This window comes from Choloepus didactylus, chromosome 4, assembly GCF_015220235.1.
Source record: "Choloepus didactylus isolate mChoDid1 chromosome 4, mChoDid1.pri, whole genome shotgun sequence".
In the NCBI taxonomy this organism is placed as follows: Eukaryota; Metazoa; Chordata; class Mammalia; order Pilosa; family Megalonychidae; genus Choloepus; species Choloepus didactylus.
Window position 1 is genome coordinate 71,458,585 of NC_051310.1, and position 12,366 is coordinate 71,470,950.

General features: G+C 40.0%; 1 long non-coding RNA gene and 4 other non-coding genes across 5 annotated transcripts in view; all 5 read right to left on the bottom strand.

The window, feature by feature from the left end:
* Positions 1 to 12,366, bottom strand: part of LOC119531514 — a 103,354-nt gene that overhangs the window by 84,699 nt on the left and 6,289 nt on the right. Inside the window, exons 4-7 of the long non-coding RNA XR_005216323.1 lie at positions 9,418 to 10,859; positions 7,873 to 8,351; positions 5,682 to 5,797; positions 3,054 to 3,177 (exon numbers count right to left, since the gene is read on the bottom strand). This is a non-coding gene — a long non-coding RNA (uncharacterized LOC119531514). The remainder of the gene's footprint in view (positions 1 to 3,053; positions 3,178 to 5,681; positions 5,798 to 7,872; positions 8,352 to 9,417; positions 10,860 to 12,366) is intronic.
* Positions 2,716 to 2,805, bottom strand: LOC119533657. The gene has a single exon (XR_005216777.1). It is a non-coding gene; the product is annotated as a small nucleolar RNA SNORD116 (small nucleolar RNA).
* Positions 5,328 to 5,421, bottom strand: LOC119533641. The gene has a single exon (XR_005216762.1). It is a non-coding gene; the product is annotated as a small nucleolar RNA SNORD116 (small nucleolar RNA).
* Positions 7,901 to 7,991, bottom strand: LOC119533646. Its single transcript, XR_005216767.1, has one exon. It is a non-coding gene; the product is annotated as a small nucleolar RNA SNORD116 (small nucleolar RNA).
* On the bottom strand, positions 10,396 to 10,488 carry LOC119533652. The gene has a single exon (XR_005216772.1). It is a non-coding gene; the product is annotated as a small nucleolar RNA SNORD116 (small nucleolar RNA).

The window sequence follows — 12,366 nt, forward strand, 5'->3', positions numbered from 1 at the left end:
CCATAATGTCGACATTGTTTTCAAAATGAACAAGTTACAATGGTCAATGCTTAACATCCCTGAAGATCAGGAAAGTGATTAAACTAGAGGAAGGGGTAGCAACAGACAAGATAGAATTTAACAAAGGATCATGAATACTGAATCTCTATATAATATTCTTTTTCTTAGGTGCTAGGGTATCAGAATACTTAGAAGGAAAGAACTGACATGGTGAAACTGTAACCCATAACATTCTTTGAAATTTGCTATTTAGATACTGTGAAATTGTAATTTGAAGGTTATCACCTTTTTGTATATATGTTATATTTCACAATTATGAAATTTTAAAACTTGAGGTTTGCATTCAGACAGCAGGTATCTTTAAACAGCTCTTTTACGGGATTATCATAGTAACATTATTAATCATAGAGAAGACCAAAGAAACTCAAAGAGTTGAATCTCAGCATGCCATTGGTGATATGAAAGCAACAGGTGCCTGTTGGTGTATATTTTCTTGGGAGAATATCAGTATTTTAGGGAAAAAAAATAAAAGCCTAGCGTCATGAGTAATATACAGGATTCTGAAGAATCTTGACCAAGATCTTCTAGGGAATCCCTTACATCTTGAGTGGGTATTAAACTTAAGGTGAATTGCTTTCCATTCACATGCATCCATGCCCTGCCAGTTCCACCTAAGAAGGGTACAGAAAAGAAATGAACACATGAAAACAATACTCAGGTTGAGGAGGAATAGAATGATCACAGTATTTCCACATCTTCCCTTTCAAAATGTTCATTTCATTTCACTCTACCAGCTCTGCCTGTATGTTTATACTTACATATGTCTGTAAATATATTGTTCTTGATAGGCATGTATTACACAAGGTTCTTCTATCTCCCCCAAAACATTCCTGCTGTAAAATTATTGGATCTCAAAGCCAGAATAATGCTTCTTGAAATCAGTATCTCCAACCGTCAATCTGTCTAGTTCCAACATATTTCGTATGGAATTGTGCCACATAGTCATTGCCTTTTAGCCCTTGCTGTATACGAAAACAGACCTAAAGTTAACACACATTCTTCCTACAATTACACTAGAATTAAACATTGTAGAAAAGAATGAAGAAGGTCAGCAAATAACAACCAGCAGAAAATCAAATCCCATAATCTTAGATGGCAAAATAAGAAGTCCATATATCCTACCTCACACCTCATTTGAGACAGGGGCTTGAACATAAAAATAAGAATAAAATGCCCTCATCTAGGCCAACATGGAATCCAATTACAAAATCATAAATATGTACGCACAATGGTGAAGTCTACCGCCTTAACTGAAATGGATAAATCCCCAGTTATCTGGCATTTTGACACAAAACATTAACAATGTAATGCATCAGAAAAATGTATAACAGAAAAACTCCTCACCTGGAACACCTTCACTTCTGGAACCAAGAACCCTAACTTATAAACTCAAACAATTTTTTCTACATGTTCTCACTAGCTGAGGAGGTGATGGCCATACATCGCCACACCTTACCTGTGGAAAGTATGGCAGCATGCAACTCATACACATACCTTGGAAAGACATTACTAGAGGACTCGTAAACCACATCTAATATATCATCAACAAAATTAACCATGATAAGTTGACAAAAACAACAACAAAGCATCTATATACAGGCACTCTTGGATGAACTTGAAACATGTTTTCCATTCTTGGTTCCATAAATCATTGATTCCTCATAGCCAAGGTCAACAGAAGATTAGATAAATCAAACTTCCACACAGGGCATGACTCAATAGGGAAGCAAGTGAAGTGGGAGCATTTCTTAAGAAACACCATTACTTAGGAAACAAAGAATTCAAAGTCCCACGATTCAGAAAACACTTTTGTCACAGGTTTTCAAAAGTTTAGTTGGAGCAAATGGAGACAAAGGATTGCTTCAATACCCAAACAAGGGAAACCTCATGCTGAATTCTGTGCAGTATCATGGTAAGTAAACCAAGGCAATCTGACAAAATGCTCATAACCAAAGACACAAGAACATTCCATCCCAGACACCATTATGTTGGAATGATCATTCCTCTAGAAACCCATAAGAAACCTGTGGCAACTTGTGGAGAAACCAGCCATTCAGACATTTACAAAGTCATCCAACCATTTCACAAGCAACTTCCAGTTATTCTATAACAGGCCTAGCACGCAACAAAGCAATTCCATTTTATTTTGATGTCGCTACTCAAAGTAACAGGGTTAGGCAGCATTTACAGTATTCTGGTAATCCTTACTAATTTTTCAAAATATATGAATTCCTGGTACCCATTCAATCATATCGAAAGCCACTGGCACACAACTTACCGCACCAAACAAGGAAACCTACGAAAAAATATCTACAGGCTTGCCTTAGGCTCTCATCGTGACATTATTAACCTGATGCACTTCTAGAGACGAGCAGCTGAAGGGTATAAGGGGATTCAGTGACCTGTATAGACTCAAACTGTGGTGTCACACATTCCTTCCCAAATACACACCCACCAAATCTAGGAAGCTCTGCATTTGTTGGGAATAAAACCCTCTTCAAAAGGCCTGTTCCACAAGTGTTTCCCTCATCATTGCCATGTGCATAACTGAAACCTTCTAATGCCCAGACAGTCCAAATTTACCAACACTGTGTGTGGGCAAAAAAGGCAACTCACATATGTTTATGTGCATGGGACTGACACAAAGTGCAAGAAGTACATGCAAGGAAAGGACATGGAAGGGATGCCAGACTCATTTTGTTCAGCTTCTCCAAGGAATGCATATTTGGGTGGTGTCTTATATTCAGGCACATTCCTAGAACACATTCCTTTTAAAGCTGCCAGCTAGGGTGTGGAGAGCCCTTCAGCCCAAAATTCTAGGTACCCAAGCTATCAAGAGTCACAGGACTGACCACTGAGCAGAGAGAAAGGCAGGCACCCAGGGAGTGGATATCCACAAGCCATTAGTGATATTAAAAGAAAAAGTTTCCTTTAGGTCTATGTACTCCTGAGGAGCATCTCTGGGCATTCACCAAGCAAAACAAAGTGCTTACCGCCAAGACATTTATTGTGTCCAGAGGTCACTGGTCCTCACCATTTACAGGGTCTCCCAGTCATCTACACCCACCTGTGGAGGATCCTCACATCCCAATGCCATTCATTCACTGTCAACTACAGCTGAGAATGACAGAGACAAGAAAACAGCACACTTCAGAAACTACACAGGATCACACTCAAAACCAGCAGCACAAAACTTTCCAATGGTTATGTGCTGCATCTATATGGCAGTAACTTCCAGTATCAGTATAGATCAGTGATGAAATGTACATGTAGTGTGTATGTACCTATAAGTGCATGCTTTACATGCACATTTACGTATGCAAGGATCCAAGGTGTTTCCTCCTGCTGCAAAAGCGTTCTTTCTGTACACTTCAATGGACTCCACCTGGAGAATTGTTCTGCAGAGAATCTATACCTTCAACCATGAATCTCCAGAGACTGACCAAATTAGGATTTGAAGAACCACACATACCACATGACACTCAGCAAGTGTATTCCAGGAAACCATACCTATCAGTAACATACACTCTCTTTCATCAGGTGTGTGAATTCAAAGTTGTGGTAATGCCTTTGGACAAAAATCAGAAATGAACCAGGATTGGTTGAAAAGGAACAAAGACTAGTGAAGAATGTTTGAGGAAGGAATTGGGGCCCCTCCTTCACACTAAGCCACTGAACATAAAGTGTCGATGTAACAAAGCCAATCCTAGTCCTGTGCAAGTGCTCATGCACTATTACACAGACACCTCACACGGTCAAGAGGGATTCCTACAGATTAATTCATTTGTATAAAAAAATGGTCTTGGTTGAGTCTCTCACTGGAAATGGGGCAATTACAAATTATTTGGCAGTTTCATAAGCTAAGGGCAACAATGTGGTGAGAGTGGAGGAAACCAACAACATGCATCTAAATATTCATCAGAAGCACTCTCAGACCAGTTCACAAGAACCCTTCTTGAACACAAATCATCATACCCATAGGGCATGTCTGAGCTGAAGAGAGGCAAAACAAACGTCATCAGGACTTGTGTACAGAACGTATCAAGTAGTCAACCTTCTCAAGCATATGTTGGCAAGGCATTGCTAGATCTCTCCCAATGCATGTGAAATTATCACCAATAACATCGACAGAAATAATCCAAAGGAAAAAAGGCAACTACCACGAAGAGTGTCTTGGATGAACTCAAAATCAGGTTCTGTGCTACTTTGAGCTGCACATTCCAAACACCTATTAGCACTTACATGCACAGCAAAATCAAAATTCCACCAAAGTACTTGACAGAGAGGGAGCCAGGTGATGATATGGGGCCTTTAGAGAAAAAAAAGAAAACACTACCACATACTCTTGGGAATTCTAATTTGAACAGGGAGTGGCAAGATTCATGCAAGACTCTCAACCTAACTTTGCTAAAATATTGGTGCACAGCAATGTAAGACCAGGGGAATCTCTTCAATGAACTGTCAAGAGAAGGACCATGCTAACCTCTTTGGAAGAAACATGATATGCAAAGAAAAGCCAACTAACCATATGCTTGCATACGTGGAATGCGGACATTCTATTCCAGGACAATCTTTATACACTCCCTATTTTATAGAAGTGCATACAAAATCCATGGGCAGCACGAGGAAATACCAGCCATTAAACAACTACTAAGGTATCTCATCATTTCATGAGCAACTGTTCCTCTTTCCTTCTTCATGCAGCCAGCAGTACCAATAACAATTCCATATCATTTTGATGCCCATATTTGAGTAACAAGCTATGGCACCTTTTCAATGGACTCTCAGAATGCTTTTAAATGGATTGCAAGCATTTGCATCAAGGATTCCATTTATCAACACAAACAACATTGGCACTCAAATTCCTCACCAGATGATATAAACCAGGAAATCAATGCTAAATGCCGGAGTTTATGCTCTAATCAATGACACAAAGATATGTGACCCCTAGACATTGGTAGCACAAGGATACATGAAGGTATCAATACACTGCAAAGACTTAAGGTAGGGTGGTAATAATTCCCTTAACAAATCCCCACCATACAAATCAGAGCCTGACTATTTCCTGGAAGATGGACCTCATTGAGGTTCTAAGCAACAAGGGATAGCCTCAGTAAGGGCATGTGTCATAAAAACTGAAACTTTCTAGCATCTGGTTGCCTGGAGACATCCACAATGACAACAGTTGGGTGTGAGCTGTGCAGAGACCCCATGGGACATGTGTGTCCCTCACTCGTCTACATTGCCTTGGAATGAGACAACACGCTGGACCTCAGTTCGATGAGAGGAGACAGTAGGGATTTGTCACTTATTTTGTTCAGCTTTTCCAATAAATGCATATTTGGGTGTCATCACTGACCCAAGCACATTGTTACAGTCTAGAAGGTTTAAGTGGCAGGCTGGAGTGTGGAGCGGTCAGGTGTGCAAATAGGTCAGTCCCCTGAGTATCCACAGCCATATCACTGATCATGCATAAGAGGCAAGACACTTAAGGGGTAGATCTGTGCATGGCATTAATGACATGACACAAAATTGTTTCTTTTACATCTATGTATTCCTTAGCTGATAAGCAGTATGTTTAACAACAACAAAAAAATCTCTTCCTGCTATGAGCCACCTACCGGATTCTGGAAGACTCAGAGCCACGTTACTTCCAGGAATGTTCTGGAATCTCTGAATGTTAAAATAAATGTAGGATATTTCCATCCAAACAACTTTCATTCACTGGCATCTCCACCTGACAAGTGAGAAGAAAATAAGCACATAATTGAGAAATGTGCAAAGGATTAAAAACAACCAGCGCAAACCTCAATTTCTCCACTGCCTTAAATCATTTATAGCTAGGCCTACAAATTTGTAGGCCTACAAATCATTTATAACTCCTCTTTAATTATGCATTATATACATATGTATGTAGGAAGGCATGGATGTATGCATGTATACATGATTGTTGTATGGGTCCTTTTTGCTATACATCTATTTCAGGTGCTGCTCCTACAACAAAAACATTCTTTTTACTGTACAGATCCTTGAACTCCAAATTCAGATACCTGCAAAACAAACGAAATGTCTTCAACCACTAATTCGTTTGGTTTTCCCAGGTTTCAACAATCGTATATACCAAATCTTCATCTCCTAAAACCATGCACTGCAAGAAAAACACCTATACTTAATCTACATTGTAACACACACAGGATTTGACTTCAACATTCAGGTAACATCTTAAAGTAACAGCCACAAGAAAAGATGTTTCTGGGATCAGTGGAGGCCCTGAGGGGACACTGGGCCACGGAGAAGAGTTCTGCATCTGAAAATGCCACACCTGATCCCAGACATGTGCTATTTCACAACAACCCAGTCAACCCCTCCTTACAGGGCCATAGCCAAAATGATACAACAGGGTAAAAGGTATGAGTGGTCCATGATAAGTCTCTTACTGGAAAAGGGGCAATTCCCAAGTACCTGATATTTTCAAGTTCAATAGGATTCAATATTTGGCAGCAAAGCAAAGGCAAACTCACACAACCTATTTTAATCACTCTCCTGATACTTGCATAGAAAACCTCACAAGTATACACACAAAACTTCATAGCAACACAGGTTGTCATGAAATGAGGGGTCAATACAAATGTCATCAGGATTAGAGATGGAGAATACAAAGGAGACAACATGTCATATGAATCTTGAAGTTGCTATTTGTACCATATGTCCTATGAATATCATCAACAAAATCAGCAATGATATGTTACCGACAAAACAAAAAGAAGGGAGTTGCCCCACAACAACTCTTGAATGAACATAAATTCTGGATTCCATTCATGGGATTTTGTTAAGTTTCAGACAGGGCTGCATGGAAGTAGGAAGCATCTTTGTGATGTGTATCTGACATAGAGATGCATGTGAAATGAGCAACTGCTAGAAAAACACCTGCACCTAGCAAATCTATTGTGAATAGGAGCAAGGTACACACAAGTCTTTTAGTTTAACGTTTCTAAAAAATTGGGGGAAGAAGGGGTCACAATGCGGGGACACTGGATCAGATCAGTTCCAAAAAAGGAAAGGTCAGGGTTAGTTCTCTGGAATATAGGTCAAAATAAAAGCAAGACAATCCACCAAAAGGCTTACACACATAGACACTAGAATTTTCCATTCCAGACACAACTATGCATAACAACATAAACCATAGAAAGCATAGATACCCTGTGGAAATCTGTAGAAACTCCAGCTGTTCAACCAATTATGACAACATACATCATTTCTTAAGCACTTCTGTTTTCTTCTTATCTTCCCCACAAACACCAAAAAAGACTGATTTTCTTGCGATGCTGACACTGAAGCAAAATGCTTTGGTCCATTCTGGAGGGCTTGAATGAGGTTTTCAACATTCATATCCCTACTACAAATCCAAGCTGCCCAATTCCCTTGGACACTCACATTTCCTCACCAAAAACAAAGGAACTAGGAAAATATTCCTAATACCAGCACCTTAGTGACACTGTAATCCTGACACCCTGGACCTCATTTCCTTCTCCTAGACTTCAGCAGCTAACTGTTCTATCTAAATGACTTAAATGAAAGCACCTTCTATACAACCATGTCACAATGTCCCCACTAGCCCGACAAGCACCAATGCACAGAACCTGTGTACCTGCGGGGAGAGAACCAGCAGAGAGCACAGATCACAACAAGGACCTACTATTCATATTTGTGAAAAATGCATCTTTCTAGTGACCATGGGCTAGAGATATCTAAAATTTTCAAGCACTGAGTGGAAGCATGAAAGGAAACACATGAAAATTGTCCCTCTCTCACATTTATGCTTCGTGATGATGCAAGTGCTGGACCTCAGTGAGATGAGATGAGATGGTATAGAGTTCTCACTTATTTTATTCAGCTTCCAAGGAATGCATTTTGGGTGTCATCATCAATCCAAGCACATTCACACACTGCGGAATTTGAACTCTGGTTTTGGCATTCGGATATCAGATGTCTTCAAGCAGTTCTTCATGCTCGATTATCAGGGCTCCATCATTGATCACAGAGAAGTCCAAAGTCACTCAAAGACCATCTCAGCACACCATTTATGATATGACAAATAAGAAGTCCCTGTATGTGTACCCATTCTTGGGAGAATGTCAATACATTAGGAAAAAAATAATGCCTACTGCCTTGAGCGATGTTCAAGACTCTAGGCCACAGATCTTCCAGAAAATCCCTTACATCTCCAGCAGGTGTTAAACGCAGGCAAACTGCTTTCCATTCACATGGAATTCATTCCCTGCCAATTCCACCTAAGAGGGGTATAGAAAAAAAATGCACACTTGAATACAACACTAAGGATGACGATGAGTGGAATGCATGCAGAATTTCCACATTTTCCCATCCTTCGTGTATTTTTGATTTCCTTCTAACAGCTATGCAATGTGTTGCTCTTGTGTAGGAGGCGTGTTATACTTAAGGTTCTTCCACCTGCACAAAAACATTCCTGGTTTACAATTATCGATCTCAAAGCTGGAATCATACCCCTTGAAATTAATGCCTCCCATCCTCAATCTGTCCTCTTTGATCAATTTTGGAAGCAGAAACATGACACTTAGCCCTTGCCCTTCTTTCACTGCTCTGCAGGCAAGCACACCTAGAGTTAACATATATTCTTCCTAAAATAAGATTAGAATTAAATGTTGTGGCAATGACTTTGGACACAACTAGAAATGAAAGAACTAGGTCAGACAGCAATGTCCAGCAGAGTATAGAAGCTCAAGCAGAGAATGGGGAATCCCTGACTTTAGATGACCAAATAAGAAATCCATCCAAACTACCTGACATCTCATGAGGCATGGGTCTGTTTATGACACTGAGAATAAAATGCCCTCAACTAGACCAATACAGAGCGCTTTTTCACACAGTAAATACACATGCAGAATGGTGCATGCTATGTCTCTTACTGAAATGGGGCAATCCTCCAATATTTGGCACTCTCAAAAAATAAAATTTCCATGTATTGACCACAGAGAACATTAGCAACACAGCCACACCCTGCATCTGTAACATCTTCATTTCTTGACACAACAACCCTAACATGTAAACCGAAACCCAAATTCCTATGCAGGGGCTCATGGACTGAGGAGGAAACAGCCATACATCTTCATGTCTTGCTTATGGACAATACAAAGGTGTGCACCAACCATGCCTATCTTAGCAAGATATTCCTAGAGGGCACCAAAAACACTTGAAATACATCATACAAAGTTAACAACCACAGACTTTGGATGAACTTAAAATCTGCTTTCATTTTTTTATTCCATAAATTGTTGATTCCTCACAACTATGGAAAATAGAAGATTAGATAAATCAAACCTCCACTGAAGGGCATGGTCCAATAGGGATGCAGATGAACTGGGAGCATTTCTTGAGAAATATCTTTATTTAGGAAACGGAGTTCCAAGTTCCACGATTCAGAAAACACTTTTGTCACAAGTTTTCTAGATGTTTGATGGGAGTGAATGGAGAGCCAATGGATCACTTCAATACCCAGTGAAGGGAAACATAATGCTGAAATCTGTGGAATACATACTGCAGGTAAACCAGGGCAATCTGCCAAAATGCTCATAACCAAGGACACTAGAACTCTTCATTCTAAACAACATTGAGTGGAACCTATCATTCCCATAGAACCCCACAGGAAACCTATGACAACTTATGGAGAAACTAGCTGTTCAGCCACTTATAAGGATACCCAATTATTTGATAAGCAACTGCCAGTTTCTTCTTCATCTGGCCCAGCAGCCAGAAATAGCATTTTCATTTTATTTTTATGTCACTGCTCAAGGTACAAGGTAGGACAGTTTTTACAGCATTCTGGCAATACTTTCAAGAGGTCTCAAAACATCTGAATCTGGTTTCCATTCAATCAACACAATCAGCACTGGCACACAATTTACCTAACCGAATGACAAAACCAAGGAAAAGATTACTAATAACTTACCTTAGGCTCTCGTCATGACATTACCAACCTGCTACACTTCTAGAGATGGGTAGCTGAGGGCTATATGGGGATTAAGTGACCTGCATGGCCTCAAACTGTGATGTCACACATGCCCTCCCAAATCCTCACCCACACATTCTGGAAAACTTGAAACTTCCTGGGAATAAAGACATCATGAAATGACCAATTCAAGACAAGGTTCCCTCATCACGGCATTCTGTAAAATTGAAACTTTCTAGTGTCCCACTTGCATGAGCCATCCAAGTTTACAACCACTCTGTCTGGGAATGAAAGCAATTCACAGATGTTGCCCCTTACTCTTATGTTCCCTGGACTGAGATGATGTGCAGGAACTGCATGCAAGGGGAGAAGATGGTGGGGATTTTAGACTCATTTTGTTCAGGTTCCCCAAGGAATGCATATTTGGGTGGCTTCATCGATTCAAGCACATTCCTAGACCCTAGTATTTTAAAGTTGCAGACTGGGGTATAGAGCGCCCTTGAGCCCCAAATTCTCAGTACCTTGGAATATCAAGAGTCAGGCCACTGAGCAGATAGAAAGGCAAGGCACTCAGGGAGTGGATATCGTCATGCTATTAGTGACATGAAAAGAAAGTTACCTTAAGTCTATTTACTCCTGAGGAGAACATCTGGCCATTTAACAAGGAAAACAACATGCTTATCACCAAGACATCTACCAGCTTCCAGAGGTCACTGGGTCCTCAAAGCTTTCAGGGACTCCCAGTAATCTACATGTGTTAAGATAAGTGGATAGTCTTCGCATCCCAAAGGTATTCATTCATTGGCAACTCCCCCTGAGATGGGAAGAGAAAACAAACCCATGCTTTAGAAACAGGGTCACATGCAAAACCGCAATGCCAAATTTTCCACAGGTGATATGCTGAATACACATTACATTAACTTCTATCATTTATTTATATTGCTAAGGAATTATGTGTGTATGTATGTAACTGTAAATGTATTTTTATGTGCTCATTTAGGTATGCAGGTATCGAAGATGTTGCTTCCTGCTGCACAAGCATTCTTAATCTACATTCCTATGGAAAACAACCACGGAAAGACTGAATCTATGCCTTCAACCATCAATCTCCCAATCTCCAAAGATTAACCAAATTAGAATGATGAAGAACTCCACATTCCCACTGATGCTGGGACAGAGTATTCCAGGAAAACACACCTATCAGTAGCATACACTCTCACTCATCATGTGTTTTAATTCAAGGCTGTAGTTATGTCTTTGGATGCAATCACAAATGAACCACAGTTGGTCGGAAAGCAATAGATACAAGTGATGTACGCCTCAGGGATGAATTGGGGCAAGTCTGCAACACGAGACCACTGCATAGGGAGTGTCCATCTAACAAAGCCAAAGCTAATCTGAAGCACACACTTGTACATGATAACAAAGACACCAACACCTTGCAGGGCCCAGAAGGATCTGGAGGGATTGGATCATTTGTGTAAAAAATGTCCATGCTAAATCTCTTACTGGAAATGAGGGAGTTCACAGATATCTGACTGTTTCACAAGAAGCAGGCTTCAGTATAATGAGAGTGGAGGAAAATTTAAGTCACGCATCAACATTTTCATCAGTATCCCAGTAAGGCCAGCACAACAGAACCCTACTTAAACATAATCATCATTCCAACAGGGCAACTCATGATCTGAAGGGAGACAAATATCATCAGGATTTGTGTTCAGAAAATATGAAGGAGTTAACCTCTTGAGCCTAAGTTGGCAAGGTATTGCTAGATCTCTCCTAATCTACATGAAATATATCAATAACAACAGCAACAAAAATTGAAGGGAAATAGGCAACTACCAAGCAAAGTGTCTGGGATGAATTTAAAATCATGTTTAATTCCCAGTACTTTGATGTGCACATTGCAAATACCTTTTGGACTAGGGGCATGGATGAATCAAACTTCCACCTGAATCCATGAGAGGGAGGGATTGAACTGATTTTGAAGAAAAAAAAAAAAAAAAAAAGTCTCTTGGTAACCATAGTGTGAACAGAGAGTGGTAAGATTCAAGAAAGATTTTCAGCCTAAGATTGCTGAAATATTGGTATATGGCAATGTAAGACCAGGGGATCTCTTCAAAGATCTACGAAGGGAATGATCATGCTTAGTACTACGGAATATACACCATTTGAAAACCAAAGCCATCTAACCAATGCTTGTATGCAAGAACACTGGACATTACATTCTAGGTCCCCCTCTATACACCCCCAGATCAATAGAAATGCATAGAATACCTATGGCAACATGAGGAAAATCCAGCCATTCAACAACTTCTAAA